This window comes from Nerophis ophidion, linkage group LG16 (genome assembly GCF_033978795.1).
Source record: "Nerophis ophidion isolate RoL-2023_Sa linkage group LG16, RoL_Noph_v1.0, whole genome shotgun sequence".
Classification (NCBI taxonomy): domain Eukaryota; kingdom Metazoa; phylum Chordata; class Actinopteri; order Syngnathiformes; family Syngnathidae; genus Nerophis; species Nerophis ophidion.
Genome location: NC_084626.1, coordinates 41,079,095 through 41,100,898, shown reverse-complemented (window position 1 = coordinate 41,100,898; position 21,804 = coordinate 41,079,095). Strand labels below are relative to the sequence as shown.

General features: G+C 42.5%; 1 long non-coding RNA gene across 3 annotated transcripts in view; it reads right to left on the bottom strand.

Annotated features, from left to right (window-relative positions):
* Positions 1-508: 508 nt before the first annotated feature.
* Positions 509-21,804, bottom strand: part of LOC133535693 (uncharacterized) — a 26,427-nt gene continuing 5,131 nt past the window's right edge. For 2 of the 3 annotated variants that reach the window (XR_009802297.1, XR_009802296.1), the window contains exon 3: positions 11,419-11,823. This is a non-coding gene — a long non-coding RNA (uncharacterized LOC133535693). Of the gene's footprint in view, positions 810-11,418; positions 11,824-21,804 lie in introns of those variants that run through there. The other variant, XR_009802298.1, reaches the window with a different exon arrangement.

Genomic DNA, 21,804 nt, shown 5'->3' with positions numbered 1-21,804 from the left:
TGCTCCAGTGTCACAAGATGCAAAAGTCCTGATCGTTTGGTCCGCACATTTTACCGGCGATGCTAATAAGGCAGCCATGCTATGGGCCACTTCATTAGGTACACCCACGCTACGGCCGAATAGCGTCAATAGCTATTAGCTCAATAGCTTCAGTTTCTTCTTCAATTTAATTTTCACTATCTGCCTCCATACTCCGACCATCTGTTTCAATACATGCGTAATCTGTTGACTCGCTTAAACCGCTGCAATCCGAGTCTGAATCCGAGCTAATGTCGCTATATCTTGCTGTGGTAACCGCCATGTTGTTTGTATTGGCAGCACTGTATGACGTCACAGGGAAAGGGACAGTCGCTTCGCAAATAGCGAAAATCAAGAACTTTAAAGCTTCTTTAAGGGATATTACGGGAGGTGTTAAATTTTGAAAAAAACTTCAAAAAATAAAACAAGCCACTGGGAACGGATTTTTATTGTTTTTAACCCTTTTGAAATTGTGATAATGTTCCCCTTTAACAGCCGACTGACCTAGCGCTCGTCCACAGCTGCCAGAGCGCGAGTCCCATGGTCTGCTCTCTTCCAGCCATTGTCATGCTGAAAGAACTGCAGGCCACAAGCCAACTTTGCTCGGCAGAGGTTAAATCGAGGCAACCGGACTCTAGTTTGTTGACAATGTTTCGCCTTTCCCCCAAAAAAGGCTTCTTCAGTTCAGCATTTTAGGTGTGGCGTTTCCATGTGTCTCTGGTGGGTGTGTCCCCTCGGGGTTGTTGTTGCTGTCAATGACCGTCATGCATGCCAAAAGGTCTTTCGCCGTCCTGGTGGCAAAACAACTCATTAGTGGCAATCTTTGGGGAGTGAGATCCAAGGACATCGTTGCCTTCAGGACTGTCCCTTGTTTTTGAGATGAAAATGCAGTGCTGACTCTGGGAACTGCACTCCTATGTTGTTTGGTTTCTCCATTCTGGAGGTTTTTGCACTCTTTGCCATTTTGTGCAGGGTTGTACGGTATACCGGTACTAGGACACAAACCCCGTTTCTATAGGAGTTGGGAAATTGTGTTAGAAGTGTGACGTCTTGGTGGCGACAAGTTGTTCTCTCCTGGGATCAGCGAAGATGGACACAGCGTGAGGTAGGAACAATAATATATTTATACTAACTAAAACAGACTAAGAACCCAAAACACTTGCTCGAATGCACTAACAAACAAAACAGAAAGCGCTAGCATGAGCTCGGGACATCCATCCATCCATTCTCCACCGCTTATTCCCTTTCGGGGTCACGGGGGGCGCTGGCGCCTATCTCAGCTACAATCGGGCGGAAGGCGGAGTACACCCTGGACAAGTCGCCACCTCATCGCAGGGCCAACACAGATAGACAGACAAACAACTGAAATAGCATGGAAGCTAATGTACACGAAGGTGGTTACCACAAGGCTGGAAAGAGCGACGTCCACTGTAGCGTGAAGCAAACGAGAGTCCAAGAAAGAATGTCAAACAAAGGCGGTCTTAAATAGGGAAATAACTAATCAAGGGCAGGTGCGCGTGATCAAAGGAGAATGGGTAACTATGACAACGGAACAAAACCAGGAAGTGCCACAAAGAACTGAGGAAGACAAATACTAGACAGAATGTGATAACAAACAGAACCAAAACCAGAATATGCCATGATCCAAGACGTGGATCATGACAAGAAGTAAATATAAACGGAATACAATGATTTGCAAATCCTTTTCAACCCATATTCAGTTGAATGCACTACAAAGACAACATTTTTGATGTTCAAACTCATAAAATTGTTATAAGTAACTTAGAATTTCATGGCTGCAACATGTGCCAAAGTAGTTGGGAAAGGGCATGTTCACCACTGTGTTACATCACCTTTTCTTTTAACAACACTCAATAAACGTTTGGAAACTGAGGAAACTAATTGTTGAAGCTTTGAAAGTGGAATTCTTTCCCATTCTTGTTTTATGTAGAGCTTCAGTCGTTCAACAGTCCGGGGTCTCCGCTGTCGTATTTTACGTCTCCTAATGCGCCACACATTTTCCATGGGAGACAGGTCTGGACTGCAGGCGGGCCAGGAAAGTACCCGCACTCTTTTACTACGAAGCCACGCTGTTGTAACAGAACAAATACCCAGAATCCCTTGCAGCACTAACCCCCCTCCCATCTCCCGAATTTGGCAAGTATGTTCTGTGGTCGGATGAAAAAAAAATTGAGCTGTTCGGCCACGATACCCAGCAATATGTTTGGAGGAGAAAAGGTGAGGCCTTTAATCAAGAGGAGTGGTCAAGCAGAAGCTTGTGGATGGCTACCAAAAGCGCCTTATTGCAGTGAAACTTGCCGAGGGACATGTAAGCAAATATAGACATTGCTGTATGTATACTTTTCAACCAACCAAATTTGCTCACATTTTCAGCAGACCCATAATAAATTCATAAAAGAACCAAACTGCATGAATGTTTTTTTGTGACCAACACAAATGTCCTCCAATCACTCTATAACAAAAAAATAAGTGTTGTAGAAATGACTGGAAACTCAAGACAGCCATGACAGGTGTATGTAAACTTTTGACCAGGACTGTGTCAAAGTTTGTTGGTGACGAACCCCAAGATGCAGAGAAGGAGGCAGGCATTGAACAGGAAATAAACAAATAAACAAAAGGGTACTAACAAAAAGCGCGCACGAGGCGGATAACAAACTAAAAGAGCTAGCATGGGAGCTAGAAAACAAAAGGGCCTAGCGTGGACGCTAGTGAGCAAGAAAACAGGGGTCGTTACGTGTTGTATAAAGACAAACTGAAAGCAGGGAACAAAAGACAGTAAGCTACAAATCGCTACCGAAATATAGGGGTAGGTATAGCTCGGTTGGTAGAGTGGCCATGCCAGCAACCTGGGGGTTGCAGGTTCGATTCCCGCTTCCGCCATCCTAGTCACTGCCGTTGTGTCCTTGGGCAAGACACTTTACCCACCTGCTCCCAGTGCCACCCACACTGGTTTAAATGTAACTTGGATATTGGGTTTCACTATGTAAAGCGCTTTGCGTCACTAGAGAAAAGCGCTATCCATCCATCCATTTCCTACCGCTTATTCCCTTTCGGGGTCGCGGGGGGCACTGGCGCCTATCCCAGCTACAATCAGGCGGAAGGCGGGATACACCCTGGACAAGTCGCCACCTCATCGCAGGGCCAACACAGATAGACAGACAACATTCCCAATCAACCTATCCCCAGGTGCATGTCTTTGGAGGTGGGAGGAAGCCGGAGTACCCGGAGGGAACCCACGCATTCACGGGGAGAACATGCAAACTCCACACAGAAAGATCCCGAGCCTGGATTTGAACCCAGGACTGCAGGACAAAAGCGCTATATAAATATAATTCACAATTGCAATGACACGACAAGAGCGACACGACACGATGCGACAGGAACGACAATACAATCCAATAATCCAGCACTCGACTGGAGGACAAAACAGGCTTAAATAGGAGCGGGCTGATTGACACCAGGTGTGGCCAGGTGCCAATCAGCCTCAGCTTAGGGGAAAAAAACAGGAAACAAACAATATAAGAAATAGGAAACAGACAGAAACACTAAAACATGGCCACACTGTCACGGACAAGCCTGACAGACTGCATGTGACCATGTTAAACTCCACTTACAAATAGGATAACTTTAATTAAATTTCCTATTCAAATTCAAATGACTCACTTTGAACCCACCAGAACCCTTATGTGGGCACACAGTACGCGTAACTGGACACATGTGCCTCAGCACAGTAAAATGTGCACCCTCCTGCAGTGTGACGCATGCGATGTAGAGCCCGGTGATCTTAAAATGCAGCCCGCCAGCTAATTGCTGCTTCCCCCCCCCCAATGTGTCACTTATTTTTAGGGAGGACTGAATGTAAAGTCACAAGTGGCGACGCACAAAAGTGAGCAAATGATATATGGCAGTGCGTTGACACGGCAAATGCAGTAAGGATAAGCTTGGATGCAAATAGAAGTAAAAGTATCCTCGATACGTAAATATTCACATATTGTATATCTGCACTATTTATACTAAACTTGTAGTGGACATGACGCAACACAGAAGTGTGTACGATTCCTCACAGAAGATGTATGTCACATTCTCATCCATCAGAGACACGCGCTTATACGGTATGCACACATTGTATATATAATACGCACACAGTGTGCACTCTAAGAACATTATGCAACTACAAACCCCGTTTCCATATGAGTTGGGAAAGTGTGTTAAATGTAAATATAAACGGAATACAATGCAAATCATTTTCAACCCATATTCAGTTGAATATGCTACAAAGACGACATATTTGATGATCAAACTCATAAACATTTTTTTTTTTGTAATAATCATTAACTTTTGAATTTGATGACAGCAACACGTGACAAAGAAGTTGTGAAAGGTGGCAATAAATACTGATAAAGTTGAGGAATGCTCATCAAACACTTATTTGGAAGATCTCACAGGTGGGCAGGTTAGTTGGGTGCCATGATTGGGTATAAAAACAGCTTCCCCAAAAAAATGCTCAGTCTTTGAGAAGAAAGGATGGGGCGAGGTACACCCCTTTGTCCACAACTGCGTGAGCAAATAGTCAAACAGTTTAAGAACAACGTTTCTCAAAGTGCAATTGCAAGAAATTTAGGGGTTTCAACATCTACGGTCCATAATATCATCAAAATGTTCAGAGAATCTGGAGAAATCACTCCACGTAAGCGGCATGGCCGGAAACCAACATTGAATGACCATGACCTTCGATCCCTCGGACGGCACTGTATCAAAAACCCACATCAATCTCTAAAGGATATCACCACATGAAACACTTCAGAAAACCACTGCCACTAAATACAGTTCGTCGCTACATCTGTAAGTGCAAGGTAAAGCTCTACCATGCAAAGCGAAAGCCATTTATCAACAACATCCATATCATCCAAGATGGACTGATGCTAAGTGGATAAGTGTTCTGTGGTCTGACGAGTCCACATTTCAAATTGTTTTTGGAAATATTAGACATCGTGTCATCCGGACCAAAGGGGAAGTGAACCATTCAGGCTGTTATCGAGTTGAAAAGCCAGCATCTGTGATGGTATGGGGGTGCATTTGTGCCCAAGGCATGGGTAACTTACACATCTGTGAAGGCACCATTAATGCTGAAAGGTACATACAGGTTTTGGAAAAATATATGCTGCAATTATTGTCACACACAGATTAGGGTTGGTGAAATTTGTCCTCTGCATTCGACCCATCCCCTTATTCACCCCCTGGAAGGTGAGGGGAGCAGTGAGCAGCAACTGTGGCCGCGCCCGGGAATAATTTTTGGTGATTTAACCCCCAATTCCAACCCCTTGATGCTGAGTGCCAAGCAGGGAGGTCATGGGTCCCATTTTTATAATCTTTGGTATGACTAGGCCGGGGTTGAACTCATGACCTACCGATCTCAGGGCGGACACCCAAACCACAAGGCCACTGGCTCAGTTACCTGGTTATTTTTACAGTGCACAGTTGGATGGAAAACTTGCTTTGAAATCCTGAGTCAAGCATATTTGGTCATTATTTTTATTTTAACAAAAAAAGTTTGAAATAAATGATAGTATTATATTTGTTGCATTATTAGCTTATATTACATTTTAAAAGATGTGCAATTGCATGCAATACATGTGTTTTTTCTGCCAAAATGGAAAGAACTAATACATTTTGTAAAGTACTTTATTGACGCATATTTTTGCAACGTTTTTGCGGGCCACATTAAATAATGTCGTGGGCTAGATCTGGCCCCCGGCCCTTCAGTTTGACACCTTTGGTCTAGTGCAGGTATTTCTCTAAGAGCCATATAATATTTTTTTTTAGCACTGAACACAACTAAACGCGTGCATTTTTAAGTAAGACCAACATTTCTAGAGTATAATACGTCTCTTATTCTTTGTAATAACATTATTATTCTGAAGCTAACTGTGGAGGGGGGAGTGGCCTGCGGGCCTGCAGCGAAGCGGGGTGTTGCCAGGATCGGCCTCGAAATCAGCGACAGGTGCGTGGATGGCCCACCTGGGCCTTGTTATCTAATCACCTCTTGCTCTGTTTATAAGCAGCAGCCAGGAGGAGAGACGGGGTTGGAGCTGGAGCCAAAGCACGAGCGAGGACGAAAAACAAAAAGAAAAATGGCTGGAAAGCAACTGAGAGACTTATTAAAAAATAAAATATTGTAACCCTGAAACAGGCTCTCATGTTGGTGCTTGGTGGTCTGAAGAACCCCCAGGAGGGCCAGCCCCACACTAACCATTAATAAATAAATGACTTCTTACCATTAACGCAACTTCTTGAACAGGTGTGGTAATTATTTTTAACACTGTGATTACAAGTGGAATTAAAGCTGCAAGCAGTGATGGACAGGACCGCTTTGGCTGCTGCCCCCAAGACCCAAGCTGGCCGGCAGCCATCTTAGCAAATATTTCACACGAGGGCGAAGCACAGCTAATGTTAATATTATTCAAATATTGTGTCACTGGCGCGTTTGTGCCATTTATAAGATTATATACTGGGAGCGGTAGGAAAAAAAACATAACAGTCAGGCACCATATGTAAGTACCCAAAATAAAGAATGTCGGACGGTTGTTTTTACGATATTCAGGCAAACGACAACTTTAAAACATACCGGCTTAACTACGGCACCTGGCAGCCATCTTGGTATAGACCATCACAGCCCCTCCCCCACGAATGTTGGTGCGTGCGCAACAGCAGCAGACGGTAGGGGAGAAAAAAGAAAAAAAAATCTCCCTCACTGTGTCTACTAGAGATGCGCGGATAGGCAATTATATCATCCGCATCCGCATCACCAAAGTCGTCATCCACCCGCCGTCCACCCGAAACAACATTTTATCAGGACCGTACCCGCCCGCTGAGATATATCAAAGATCGGCCTTTTATATCACTCACAGAGCTATTTAATCCTGTTTTGCAGAGCAATGAAGACAATTGGAGCCGCTAACGTTCTCGCGGCTATCCAAAAGCGTTCATCCTGTCGACAAGAATATGGGCGTGCTGTGAAGCCATTGCCTTTGACACCTTCGACAACATGTGCAAACCGATAGTTGGTCAGACAACATGTTGTGTGCAGCTTCCGCAATCACACGTACAAGATTGAAAGGCATACTGGGTGACACAGAGTACACTGATGGTTGTGATATAAACAACTTTAACACTTACTAATATGTGCCACGCTGTGAAGCCACACAATACAAGATTGACAAACACATTTCGGGAGAACATCCGCACAGTAGCACAACATAAACGCAACACAACAAATACCCAGAATCCTTTGTATCTGTGACAATACCTGAATATATTTTGGCGGGATTTGCTGCTAGCGGGGTGTATAAAATAGTCAGGGTGTGTCATGAATACAAAGGATTCTGGGTATTTGTTGTGTTGCGTTTATGTTGTGTTACTGTGAGGATGTTCTCCCGAAATGTGTTTGTCGTTCTTAATTGGTGTGGCTTCACAGCGTGGCGCACATTACTAAGAGTGTTAAAATTGTTTATATCACAACCATTAGTGTACTCTGTGTCACCCAGTATGCCTTGCAGTCGTGTGCGTGTTGCCGCGGAAGTCACACACAACATGATGCTGGATTGACAAGCAGATCGTACATGTTGTAGTAGGTGACAAAGTCAAAGGCTTCATAGCACGCCCCAATGCTTATTATCTGGGTGACTGCCGGCAGTCATTATGACAAAGGTCTTAAATGGCTCTTTGAATGGCAAACGATACTGATCCCAGAACCATGTATATCAAATATTTCCGGATGGTTCAACCGCCACCCGCCCGAATCTAATTATAATCTATTTTTTTGTCATGTCACCCGCCCGACCCGCGGTTAATCCGCGGATGGAACCGCAAACCGCGCATCTCTAGTGTCTACGCACGGCGGTCATCTTTTAAATGGTTTTCAGCGCAGCGGTTCTTTGAAGGTTGATAAAATCAAACCCGTAGCAGTGATTAAAACTGTTTCATCAACTTTTAATCAGAAGGGTTCAATCTCTCTTCTCTTGCTTATTTGAAGCCGAAACGAAAAACGGCCTCAGAGGAGATAATATTTGAAAAAAAGCGAAAAAAATTTAGCCAACTTTTGTATTGAAGGGGGAGTTGCAAACTTCCTGTTGATTTTAGCATTGAGGCAAGAGTGTATGAAATATAGGTCTAACTGAGACCTACATAGTGTTTTTTGTTTCATGTTTCTACGATGTTCCTACTGGAAGTTAGTGACAGTTTTGTCTGTTTTCTTCCTAGGGGGCGCTAGAGCGCAATTTTGAGTTGTGTTTTTTTGATTAGATCGCAATTTTCGCCAGTCCTGATGTGTGTGTCAAAATTGGTGAGTTTTGATGCATGTTAAGGGGGTCAAATTACAGCTCAAAGAGGCGGCGGTATAATAAACAATAATAAAACCTTAGAAATTCAATAGGGTTCTCTGTCCCAAAGGGACATCGGGCCCTAATTATTCGTTACTTATCGTGTTAAGCAATGTAAGCTCAGATTTATCCGAGAGCCAGATGCAGTCATCAAAAGAGCCACAGTTTTCCTATTCCTGGTCTAGTGGGACAGGCGAAACTTACGTTACAGAAAATTCAGTCCATCCATCCATCCATCTTCCTCCACTTATCAGAGGTCAGGTCGCGGGGGCAGCAGCCTAAGCAGGGAAGCCCAGACTTCCCTCTCCCCAGCCACTTTGTCTAGCTCTTCCCGGGGGATCCCGAGGCGTTCCCAGGCCAGCCGGGAGACATAGTCTTCCCAACGTGTTCTGGGTCTACCCCGTAGCCTCCTACCGGTTGGACGTGCCCTAAACACCTCCCTCGGGAGGAGTTCGGGTGGCATCCTGACCAGATGTCCGAACCACCTCATCTGGCTCCTCTCCATGTGGAGGAGCAGCGGCTTTACTTTGAGTTCCTCCCGGATGGCAGAGCTTCTCACCCTATATCAAAGGGAGAGCCCCGCCACCCGGCGGAGGAAACTAATTTCGGCCGCTTGTACCCGTGATCTTATCCTTTCGGTCATGACCCAAAGCTCATGACCATAGGTGAGGATGGGAACGTAGATCGACCGGTAAATTGAGAGCTTTGCCTTCCGGCTCAGCTCCTTCTTCACCACCACGGATCGGTAGAACGTCCGCATTACTGAAGACGCCGCACCGATCCGCCTGTTGATCTCACGATCCACTCTTCCAACACTAGTGAACAAGAATCCTAAGTACTTGAACTCCTCCACTTGGGGCAGGGTCTCCTCCCCAACCCGGAGATGGCACTCCACCCTTTTCCGGGACCTGGAGGTGCTGATTCTCATTCCGGTCGCTTCAAATGCAGTCGATTATCGATTATTCAATGCAAATGCGTCATGGACCGGTACCAATCCCTGGACCGGTGGTTGGGGACCTGTTACTAATCCAATTGGAAGATGGCAGCGGAACCAGAGCAGGACTAGCACCCAGCGACCGATTTCACACACGCCAGACTTCTTCGCCATCACGGCTTCAGGGCTAAGCTGGAGCAAAAGCAGCATCCAGGGATAATCTGTCCCTGTGATGGTTCATTAGAGTAATTAGGAGGTCAGTGTAAATTAGTTTGACAGGGGCAAGTGTGTGTGTGTGTGTGTGTGTGTGTGTGTGTGTGTGTGAGGATGACAGGCGCCAGAGTCCGGGCAGAGGCTTGGCCCACAGCGTCACTGACACACGCTTATATAACGCTCTAACTATGACACCGATTCTCTGTGTGCAAGGTGTGTGCTTTCACATAAGATGCCCGCCTGACTCAAGTTGGCTTAAGGCTGCACACGGATATCGGCGGGGTTTAGTGCGCGTGTGTGAGTGACAAAAGGATTTTGTCAACTGATGAATTGAGATTGGAGTTAGGCCAGCGTTTGATGGCGTCACCCGGAAAAAACCTCTTCTTCTGGTGAAAAGTCTTCGTTGTTGTCGGGTTCTTAAAGGGGAATTGCACTTTTTGGGGTTATTATTGGGGCTTATTAGTGATTCCCAGAGCCCAAAAAAAGTCTGCAGGTTATAGAGCGTTTTCTATAAGGGCTCCAGTACTATGGAATGTCCTCCCGGTAACAGTTAGAGATGCTACCTCAGTAGAAGCATTTAAGTCCCATTTTAAAACTCATTTGTATACTCTAGCCTTTAAATAGACCCCCCTTTTTAGACCAGTTGATCTGCTGTTTCTTTTCTGCTCTTACCCCCTCTCCCTTGTAGTTCCTTTACGCTAAAAAACAACCCCACAGCATGATGCTTCCTTATAGGGATGGTATTGGTCCGGTGTTGAGCGGTGCCTGGTTTTCTCCAAACATAATGTCTGACATTCACGCCAAATAGTCCAATCTTTGTCTTTTTAGACAAGATTTTTTTTTCTCATGGTTTAAAAGTCTTTCTGGTGCATTTTGGCAAACTTTTTACCAAGAAATGCTGTAGCTCTTACAGAGTGACCATCGGGTTTTTGGTCCTCTCCCTGATTAGACTGAGATGAATGCAACAATGTATAGAGACATCCTTTAAGGTTTTACTACTTACGTATAAAATACTACACGGTCTAGCTCCATCCTATCTTGCCGATTGTATTGTACCATATGTCCCGGCAAGAAATCTGCGTTCAAAAGACTCCGGCTTATTAGTGATTCCTAGAGCCCCAAAAAAGTCTGCGGGCTATAGAGCGTTTTCCGTTCGGGCTCCAGTACTCTGGAATGCCCTCCCGGTAACAGTTCGAGATGCTACCTCAGTAGAAGCATTTAAGTCTCACCTTAAAACTCATCTGTATACTGTAGCCTTTAAATAGACCTCCTTTTTAGACCAGTTGATCTGCCGCTTCTTTTCTTTTTTCTCTTATGTCCCCCCCTCCCTTGTGGTCCGATGACCATGGATGAAGTACTGGCTGTCCAGAGTCGAGACCCAGGATGGACCGCTCGCCTGTGTATCGGTTGGGGACATCTCTACGCTGCTGATCCGCCTCCGCTTGGGATGGTTTTCTGTGGACGGGACTCTCGCTGCTGTCTTGGATCCGCTTTGAACTGAACTCTTGCGGCTGTGTTGGAGCCACTATGGATTGAACTTTCACAGTATCATGTTAGACCCGCTCGACATCCATTGCTTTCGGTCCCTTAGGGGGGGGGGGGGGTTGCCCACATCTGAGGTCCTCTCCAAAGTTTCTCATAGTCAGCATTGTCACTGGCGTCCCACTGGATGTGAATTCTCCCTGCCCACTGGATGTGAGTTTTCCTTGCCCTTTTGTGGGTTCTTCCGAGGATGTCGTAGTCGTAATGGTTTGTGCAGTCCTTTGAGACATTTGTGATTTGGGGCTATATAAATAAACATTGATTGATCCTGGATAAAAACCAACGCTTCTCATCCAAGCTGATGGCGCTGCAAAGCGAAATGGGCGAAACTGCCCAAAGATAGATTTTTTTAATATGATGCCACGCTTGAGGCTGAGGCTGTAATTTCTGCCAAAAGGTGCATCAATAAAGTATTGAGCAAATGCTGTGAATACTTAAAGTACGTGTGATTTTTTTCCATTTTAAATAAATTACAAAAACTGTTCAAATTTTCATTATGGGGTATGTCGAATTTTAGTCTTTGACATAACAAAATGTGGGAAAAGTGAATGGCTGTGAATACTTTCAAGTCAGTAATTCCTGAACGCATGGGAAGAACACTACAACTGCTTTTCTACCGTACGTTTTTTTTTTCAGCCATGGTGGGTTGTGTAATCGTACACTCTGATGCCATTTGTGCTCCCCAACTCCCTGGAGATGTCCAGTCTGGTTCCAACCCTGCACAAATGGGAAAGTTGCATGTCAGAGGGGCATGCGGTATAAAAAAAAACAAAGACTTGCTGTGGCAACCCTTGAAAATACAAAATAAAATAACAGCCTGCTTAAAAGTGTGACAAGTTTATCAGATCTGATGAATAAAAGGTGCTTTTATCCTTGCCCAAGATAACAAACAGCTGTTTTTGACTTAATCAAGATTTAAAATGTCTGCACGGAGCAAATAAGTGGAAATAACACAACACATGATGCTGGTTTATTTCCAAGTGTGTTAAATTGATTTAAGTAGGGTTGTGCAACGGTACTCATGCAATCCTCATTTGTAGGCATCTGTTCTTCATTTCAAAGAATGTGGCTTCAGCGGTGGTCAATTTATGTTTATAACAGGGCTGGGCAAAATTGGTTTCTATTAATATCTCTATTTTCATGCCATATCGCGATATACGATATATACCTCGATATTTTTCCTTAGCCTTGAATGAACACTTGATGCATATAATCACAGCTGTATGATGATTCTATGTGTCTACATTAAAACATTCTTCTTCATACTAGGGATGCACCGATTAATCGGTAACCGAATATATTCGGCCGAATATGGGGAAAAAAAGCCACATTCGGCCTTCGGTGGAATGAGTTAAAAACAAGGCCGAATAGTGGCGTGTGACGCAATTTTTTGACGCGGTGACGCAATCAACCAACGTGCAGTGACGCGGTGACGTTGGGATATGTTGTGTACCTGTATAAGTGTATGAGGTTACAAGCACACACTTAATTGAGATTTACTTGAGCCTTCTGTTTACATTATTAGCCTGTTGTGTAGGCTACCTGTATAAGTGTAAGAGGTTACAAGCACACACTTAATTGAGATTTACTTGAGCCTTCTGTTTACATTATTAGCATATCTACTGTGGCTAAGCAGACTTTTGCTAAAAGGACAATTCATTTGTTGTGGGTTTATCCACTTTAATGCACTTTATTTTTTTTTGGAATGCATGTTTTGTTTGAAGGCCTAATATAAATGAAAAACTTTGTGCTTTTGAAAAGCAAAGGCTACTGGATTATTAAAAAAATTTCAATATTCAATAAAAAATTACTTTATTTGAAAAACATGTCTAAATATTTATTCTAGGCTATTTATGCAATATTAAAAAAATTGTGAAAAACTACATTCATTATTCGGTATTCGGCCTTCGGCCAAGCGTTTAAATTTTATTCGGCTTCGGCTTTGGCCACAAATTTTCATTTCGGTGCATCATACTGCATTAATATATGCTAATTTTAAACTTTCATGCAGAGAGGGAAATCACAACTAAGTCAACTGACCAAAACTGTATTTATTAAGCAGTCGCACAAACACTCATATCATTTCAAATCAGAAAGTGAAAAATTGTCAGAGATATTTTAAAACAAGCTATTAGTGCACTTTTGTGCATGATGTCACACAATATATGTCAATAACTTTCATATAAAAATGAGCTGCATAATAGGAAATCAAATAGTGTATGTCCTTCGCTATGTGGTAGGTTACTTCGGACGTTATTTCCTTCTGGAAATGGTTGCCTCGGCATTTTCTTGGTGTGTCACCGAATGGAGCTTCAAGCACTCTTCATTCTCCAGCACAGGGGCTGGGAACCTTTTTGGCTGAGAAAGCCAAAAAGCCAAATATTTTAAAATATATTTCAGTAAGAGCCATATAATATTTTTTTTAACACTAAACACAACTAAACACGTGCATTTTTAAGTAAGACCAACATTTCTAGAGTATAATAAGTCTCTTATTCTTTGTAATAACATTGTTATTCTGAAGATAACTGTGGAGGGGGCGTGGCCTGCGGGCCTGCAGCGACTGGTTCGTAGATGGCCCACCTGGGCCTTGTTATCTAATCACCTGTCATGCTGTTATAAGCAGCAGCCAGGGAGAGAGACTGGGTTGGGGCTGGAAATACAATTGCTGAAAAGCAACTGAGAGACTTATTGAAAAATAAAACAATATTGTAACCCTGAAACAGGCTCTCATGTCGGTGCTTGGAGGTCTGAAGAACCCCCAGGAGGGCAAGCCCCACACTAACCAATAATAAATAAAAAACTTCTTACCATTAACGCAACTTCTTGAACAGGTGCGGTAGAAAACGGATGGATGGATTAAAAATGCATGAGAATGTTTTATATTTTGAACATTATTCTTAACACTGTGATTACAAGTGGAATTATTCATTACTTATCGTGTTAAGCAACGTCAGCTCAGATTTATCAGAGAGCCAGATGCAGTCATCAAAAGAGCCACATCTGGCTCTAGAGCCATAGGTTCCCTACCCCTGCTCTAGCAGGTGACTTTACAAATGATGCTACATATTAGCAGTAATGCTACTTTTTGTAGCAACGCTTCTGCCCCACACTTGACAAATTACGGTTGTCTGTTCGACATATTCCCACTTGAAGCCAAACCACCGCCAGACGATGGATCCCCTGCTGTTTTTCTTGGGATTAATTACAGTATTCCTTCATTTGTTACAAGATTCGCACCTTCCTTCTCTCGTATTACTACTCGCACCACTCCACTAGCACCACAGCTAACCTTACCCATGCCGCTACCTCTCTGCTCCGCGAGGGCGTATTGATTGATTGATTGATTGAAACTTTTATCAGTAGATTGCACAGTACAGTACATATTCCGTACAATTGACCACTAAATGGTAACACCCCAATAAGTTTTTCAACTTGTTTAAGTCGGGGTCGCACATGTGACAGTATGTGATGTATGAAAGAAGGTGCGCTTGTTTTATGTCTCCATGAGAAGGAGAGACAAGAAAGAATGATGCCAGCAGCTAAAAGCAACTGCGTGAGAACGTATACTCAAATATCACGATATAATAAATTTCTCTGTGAGCGCTTTGAGTATCTAATAATGAAAAAGCGCGATATAAAATCTAATCCATTATTATTATTATTATTTTCAATATCGCAGACACAAACCCGCGATATATGGAGTATATTCGATATATCGCCCTGCCCTAGTTCTAATCTTTTTGTAGCTGTTAAATAGAAGCAATTAGCTTGGCTTTATGTTATCAAACCCATTTTGCAAGCCGCAGGCCGTATTAAACCTGTTCAAACGTACGTCTGGCACCCCTGGGGCGGTATAGCTCGGTTGGTAGAGTGGCCGTGCCAGCAACTTGCGGGTTGCAGGTTCGATCCCCGCTTCCGCCATCCTAGTCCGTGCTGTTGTGTCCTTGGGCAAGACACTTTACCCACCTGCTCCCAGTGCCACCCACACTGGTTTAAATGTAAAATAATTAGATATTGGGTTTCACTATGTAAAGCGCTTTGAGTCACTAGAGAAAAGCGCTATATAAATATAATTCACAATTGCAATGACACGACAGGAGCGACACGACACGATGCGACAGGAGCAACAATACAATCCAATAATCCAGCACTCGACTGGAGGACAAAACAGGCTCAAATAGGAGCGGGCTGATTGACACCAGGTGTGGCCAGGTGCCAATCAGCCTCAGCTTAGGGGAAAAAAACAGGAAACAAACAATATAAGAGATAGGAAACAGACAGAAAAACTAAAACATGGCCACACTGTCACGGACAAGCCTGACAGACTGCATGTGACCATGTTAAACTCCACTGACAAGTACGATAACTTTAATTAGATTTCCCATTCAAATTCAAATGAGCGCTTTGAGTCACTAGAGAAAAAGCGCTATATAAATATTATTCACTTCACTTCACATTTAGATTGAAATCCCGTTTGAAAACATCAGTTCCATTCGGTTTCCGAATATTTCTTGATGTGGCCTGAATCTTATGCGAAAAGATCAGATTTGAAGCAATTTGGAGCTCTTGGACTGGCAAAAAAAAATCTGATCTGTGTCATTTTAAGGCAAAAAACAAAACAAAAACAGATTTGGTATGCAATGTAAAAGTGGACAAAATTGCGCCTATATTCTTTGACTCTTCAGTCCTCGGTGGAAAAAAATGTGGACACTGCTGCTGTACACCAGGCCTGGGTAATTATTTTGACTTGGGGACCAAATTTAGAGAAAAAAATGTCCGGTATATCTGATTTTTTAAGAACACTAATACAAAACCTCACAATAATATCTGATTGAATGCTAAAAACTTTTTGAAGGACAGTTTAAAAAACGGAATGGAATTTCAAGCTTTTTTACTGAATGAGACACCCAGAATGTACATGAAAATAAAGAATGCGGGATTTACAATGTTAACTATGAAAGATAAAACACTGAATATTGACAACGTATGAACGCCACACCCCCTCTCCATCCACATATTTTACAATCAAGCTAAATGCAACAAACACAGCTGAATATAAACGTGAAAAAACGGGGGAAAAAACCCACATTTCAGGCTGGCCTCTCTGGAAACACTCAGTGGAAACGCTCCACACCCACACTGTTTGGTACCTCGTCCGAGCTGCTGTGACTTAGATTACCATAGTAACTAATTAGATTACCATAGTAACTAATTAGATTACCATAGTAACTGATTAGATTACCAAAGAAACTAGTATATCATGCAAAAAGGCAGATTCCAACCATTGAAATACTTTGTATAGTTCAAGATTTACGGTCATTTTCAAAACATCAGCGCACATCAAAATGACAGCTACAGTTTCCATCTTAAAGATACAAAAAAATTATTTGGGAATGTCCGGCGGGCCAGATTGAAAAGCCTAACGGGCCGCATGTGGCCCCCGATCTGCTCTACACTATGAGACATTTTGACACAGCAAAACAGGTAACAATATAAAAAAAATCTTAAATCTGATTGAGGACAAAGGTGTGTATGTTAGGGCTGTTTGCAACCTTCAGGCAAATGCCTAGAGGGCGCTAACTTTCCAGAAAGGTCTACACATTATTAATGTTTTCAGCAAATAACTGATGTGAACTACGCTCATACGTACACACACGCATTAGTTTATGTGTGTTCAGCTCATGGTAGCAATTTAGCAACGTTTAGCTGCCATTCTTATTTTACAGTTATATTTTTATTCTCATTGTTGCTTTTTATTAGGGACCAAATGTCCCTTTGGGACAGAGGACCCTATTGTATTTCTAAGGTTTTATTATTATTATACCGTCGCCTCTGAACTGTAATTTGACCCCCTTAACATGCTTCAGAACTCACCAAACTTAACACACATCAGGACTGGCGAAAATTGCCATCTAATAAAAAAAACCAAACCGCAAAACTCAAAATTGCGCTCTAGCACTCCCTAGGAAAAAACACAGACAAAACTGCTTGTAATTTCCGTTAGGAATGTCGTAGAGACATGAAACAAAAACTTCTATGTAGGTCTGACTTAGACCTACATTTCATAGACTTCGATCCTTCAGCAAAATACAACAGGAAGTTGGCAAAAACCCCTTCAAAACCAAAGTTTCCTAAAAAATATGTAATTTTTGCCTCTTTGAGCTGTAATTTGACCCCCTTAAAATACTTCAAAACTCACCAAACTCGACACACACATCAGGACAGGTGAACATTGCAATCTAATAAAAAAACAAACCCCAAAACTCAGAATTGCGCTCTAGCGCACCCTAGGAATAAAACACTGACAAAACTGCTCTTGGGAAGAAAACACAGACAAAACTGCTTGTAACTTCCGGTAGGAATGTCGTAGAAAAATTAAACAAAAACCTCCATGTAGGTCTCACTTAGACCTACTTTTCATCAATTGACATCCTTCAGCAAAAATCAACAGGAAGTTGGCAATTACCCCTTCAAAACAAAAGTTTTGTAAAAACCTGTCACCTTTTTTTCAAACATTATCTCCTCTGAGTGCGTTTGTTGTGTCGGCTTCAAACTCGCACAGGAAAGACATTGAACCCTTCTGATTAAAAGTTGTGCAAAAAGTTTTTCTATCTGCTCCGGTTTTGATTTTACGAGCCTTCAAAGACCTGCAGCGCTGATGCTGCTGCCATCTCAAGATGGCCGCTTAAAAGCGGGAAGCACCAGCGTGACCACGCAATGCAGAGAAGGTAGGTACTGTGCGGGTAAAGATATGTTGACTGGGTGAAAGAAGGAGGCACCAGTTTGACTCCAGGATACAGAGAAGGTAAGTAATGTGCAGGTAAAGATATGTTGTCTGGGCAATGGCAGGAAGCATCAGCATGTATGGGTGAAAGAAAGAAGCACCAGTGTGACCCCAGGAGGCAGGGAAGGTAGGTAAGATGCATGTAAGATATGTTGAATGGGTAAAGGCAGGAAACACCAGCAAAAGTTGGTCCCGTCCATCACTGCTTGCAGCTTTAACTTGTATTCTTATTGTAATACTTCCCTATTTTGTTTCCATCTATACCCCCATTATTTACTTTTTAAGTTAGATCTCAACTATGTACAATGCTGCTGGAATTTTAATTTTCCTGAGGGAACTCTCCTGAAGGAATCAATAAAATACTTTCTATCCATCCATCCACCCATCCAACTACCCATTGTTAGCTATCATTGAATACAATTATAACAACATGGCTGCACATTGTTAGTTGCTTCTCGTGGAGCGCTTCTGTGCATGGGCACGTGCGGACCAGACACCAATGAGTGACAAGCCTGAACGCCAAACCGGTCTTTTTCAATATAATTACTGTAATTTGGTGGACGATAAGCTGCTACTCTTTTTTTTTTTACCATGTTTTGAACCATGTGCTTTATACAATGCAAGGGCTAATTTCTGGATTTTTCAGCGTCCACAGGGATGTAATGGTAAACGGTGTAATGATAAACCGTGATAAAATTCCAGATGGTTAGTAATACCGTTTAAATATTGAATACTCGTCATTTATTAATGCATTTTAGGCAACACTGCGACCTCGTAAGGGAAAAGCAGTAGTAAATGGATAGATAGATAGATAGATAGTACTTTATTGATTCCTTCAGGAGAGTTCCTTCAGGAAAATTAAAATGGATGGATGGATGGATACATTTCATCAAGGCTCGGGATCTTTCTGTGTGGAGTTTGCATGTTCTCCCCGTGAATGCGTGGGTTCCCTCCGGGTACTCCGGCTTCCTCCCACTTCCAAAGACATGCACCTGGGGATAGGTTGATTGGCAACACTAAATTGGCCCTAGTGTGTGAATGTGAGTGTGAATGTTGTCTGTCTATCTGTGTTGGCCCTGAGATGAGGTAGCGACTTGTCCAGGGTGTACCCCACCTTCCGCCCGATTGTAGCTGAGATTGGCGCCAGCGCCCCCCGCGACCCCGAAAGGGAATAAGCGGTAGAAAATGGATGGATGGATGAACACAGGCCGAGTTGTCGGTGAGGCACAAAGATTGTGTAATAGATGTACGAGGTATCACTCCTGTTCATTTTTGTCGGCCAAACTGTTGCACTGAACTACATGATTGTTGAAGAACGAAGCTTGTTTATTTGACTCTATCTTCATCAGCCAAACTGCTCTGTGTTTTATGTTGATATCAAAACATAAACACCATGTTTTTTCACATTGCTTGTGTGTTTTTCATTCCACAGATTAATTACTTTAATAACCACTCATGTGACATAGCATTTTGTTAATGTTTATGGTGTATAATTAATTCCTGTAAGGCCGAAACACCCAGTTACCCAGAGGAACACTACTGATGATGCGCACCCGTAAATTATTTTATCCTTCAGGTCTTCCATTCACGTTCACTGTTCACCTACAAGGCCACCGAGTGTATGTGCTCACAAAGGATGCAAACGCCTCATTCTGTTTTTAAATTTGTTTTAGGAGTCTTTTTACCTGGGGCTTCACGGTGGAAGAGGGGTTAGTGCGTCTGCCTCACAATACGAAGGTCCTGCAGCCCTGGGTTCAATCCCAGGCTCGGGATCTTTCTGTGTGGAGTTTGCATGTTCTCCCCGTGAATGCGTGGGTTCCCTCCGGGTACTCCGGCTTCCTCCCACTTCCAAAAACACGCACCTGGGGATAGGTTGATTGGCAACACTAAATTGGCCCTAGTGTGTGAAAGTTGTCTGTCTTTCTGTGTTGGCCCTGCGATGAGGTGGCGACTTGTCCAGGCTGTACCCCGCCTTCCGCCCGATTGTAGCTGAGATAGGCGCCAGCGCCCCCCGCGACCCCGAAAGGGAATAAGCGGTAGAAAATGGATGGGGATGGGGAGTCTTTTTACCTGTTTTTTAGGAGTATTTTTACGTGTTTTATGAGTTTTTTACGTGCTTTAGGATCTGCTTTTAAATTTGTTTTAGGAGGGTTTTTTTTACATGTTTTTAGGAGTATTTTTCCGTGTTTTATGAGTTTTTTACGTGTTTTAGGAGTCTTAATGTGTTTTAGGAGTCTTATTATTAGTTTTAGGAGTCTTGTTATGTGTTTTAGGAGTAATTTACGTTTTAGATGTCACTGTGAATCTCTTCGGAGTCATTTGATGTGTTTTGGAGTCGGTTTTAATGTTTTGGAAGTTGGTTGTTGTATTTGTAAATGTTTTACTCGTCATTTAATGTGTTAAATTTAAAGTTGAGGGGACGGATTGGCGCAGTGGAAGAGTGGCCGTGCGCAACCCGAGCGTCCCTGGTTCAATCCCCACCTAGTACCAACCTCGTCACGTCACCCTTGCTCCTGATGGGTGCTGGTTGGCGCCTTGCATGGCAGCTCCCTCCATCAGTGTGTGAATGTGTGTGTGAATGGGTAAATGTGGAAGAAGTGTCAAAGCGCTTTGTGTACCTTGAAGGTAGAAAAGCGCTATACAAGTACAACCCATTTATTTAAGTAATTTTATGCATTTGTGTTTCGCACAAGAGGTAGAACATCTCACTCTGTGTTTTCTGGAATCTAAGACACCATCCATCCATCCATTTTCTACCGCTTATTCCCTTTCGGGATCGCGGGGGGCGCTGGCGCCTATCTCAGCTACAATCGGGCGGAAGGTGGGGTACACACTGGACAAGTCGCCACCTCATCGCAGGGCGAATCTAAGACACATTTCTCCTAAAACTCTCAATGGATTTGTCCCGATACAGAATGTACATGTACACACATTACTACATGTACATAGTGAACAAAAACACAAATATTTGTCTTTAAATATATAGATAACGTTTATCTCAAGCATTTTTATTACACATTACAAATTAAATGAGGGTGTCGCGTTCACACCCCAACACTGTTATTACCAAACATAATGAATAATCCTGATTAATAATTGTCATCTCAATATTGATAAAAATAACCTGATAATGATTATTTTGCCCATAATCGTGCAGTCCTATGTGTAAGACTAGATCTCAAACATGCACACTATTTTCATCCATATGGACAAAAAGTGCAGTTACGTCACATTTATTTGTATTCATTTATAGCAGGGGTCGAGAACCTTTTTGGCTGAGAGAGCCATGAAAGCCAAATATTTCAAAATGTATTTCCGTGAGAGCCTTAAAATATTTTTTAGCACTGAATACAACTAAATGCGTGCATTTTTAAGTAAGACCAACATTTTTAAGTAAGACTAACATTTTTATTCTTTTTAATAACATTGTTATGCTAAAGTTAACCAATAATAAATATAATACTTCTTACCATTAATGCGACATTTTGAACAGGGGCGATAGAAAATGGATGGTTTGATTAAAATGCATAAGAATGTTTTATAATTTGAACGTTATTTTTAACACTGTGATTACCAGTGGAATTATTCATTACTAATAGTGTTAAGTAATGTTAGCTCAGATGTATTTGAGAGCCAGATGCAGTCATCAAAAGAGCCCCATCTGGCTCTAGAGCCATAGGTTCCCTACCCCTGATTTATAGTATTATTTTGTTTCTGTCATATTAATTGATTTATAATGCTTGTGTTGCTTTCATATGCATATTCAACTTTCTACTTAAGGTACATATAGACAATTTAAATATGTGTGTGTCTTTTTAAATAAAACTTGGTTAAAAAAATTTCAGTATAAGTAGTTTTTGAAAATTTGGACCACATTTAAAATTACCGCGTTAGTAATAACCGTGATAATT